This window comes from Callorhinus ursinus, unplaced genomic scaffold (genome assembly GCF_003265705.2).
Source record: "Callorhinus ursinus isolate GAN/ISIS: 27379988/994484 unplaced genomic scaffold, GSC_fseal_2.0 scaffold2633, whole genome shotgun sequence".
NCBI classification, from domain to species: Eukaryota; Metazoa; Chordata; class Mammalia; order Carnivora; family Otariidae; genus Callorhinus; species Callorhinus ursinus.
Genome location: NW_027399687.1, coordinates 1 through 864, shown reverse-complemented (window position 1 = coordinate 864; position 864 = coordinate 1).

Genomic DNA, 864 nt, shown 5'->3' with positions numbered 1-864 from the left:
GTTCTCTGTAAAGGGCTAATGTTGGATACAGAGGACTTGGCAGCGCTCTGCTGATTGGTCATAATGGGAAAAGCCTGCAGCGTGCTAGTTTGAGTGCACTTAGTCATGGAATTAATCCCTTGACCAGAGGTTGTGACTGCAGGCAGGACCGATTTCAACGATGTGGGCATAGTCAGAATGGGGTCATCATCAAGATAAACATCATCATCGCCAAATTCATCCCCACCACTCTGAGCCTTAGGGGCTTTCCCCGCCAAGGGTATAGGAGGTGGTGGAGGAGGGAAAAGATCCTGGGTGGGTATGTTAGCATTATCGCCCAGGATCTCAAAAGAGGATACCCCAGTGGGAGTCAGGGGTACTTTAATAAGATCTTTTTCCTCATCTTCAACCCATGATTTTAAAGATATCAGCTCAATTTTTTGTTGTGGCTCCAGGATTTCACAAATATGAGACCAAAGGCCCATTGTATTGGGCGGCAAGGCACCGGAGCCCCGCAACTTTATTTGATTTTTCATCTCTTGGCCCACCCGTCTCCAATCCTCTGGGTTTGCTGTCCCTTCTAGTGGGAACCAAGGGCACAAATCTTCTATGTTCCTGAAAAATTCCTGCAGTGTGGAGGAAGACACTTTATGCCCTCTCTCTGCCAATAAAATCTGCAGGGTCCGCAGAAAATATGCATGACTAGCGGACTGACTTTGTCCCATAATTTCTTACTCCTGTCGTGCCGGTTAAACGACCGGTTCTCTTACCTGAATGCTTGCGACGTCAGTGTCCAGGATCCTCTTTCATGTGCTCAGGTCCCTGTTCGGGCGCCACTTGCCACGGCCCGCGTGCAAGGTCGAACAGGGGTGAGGGTAAGAGAAT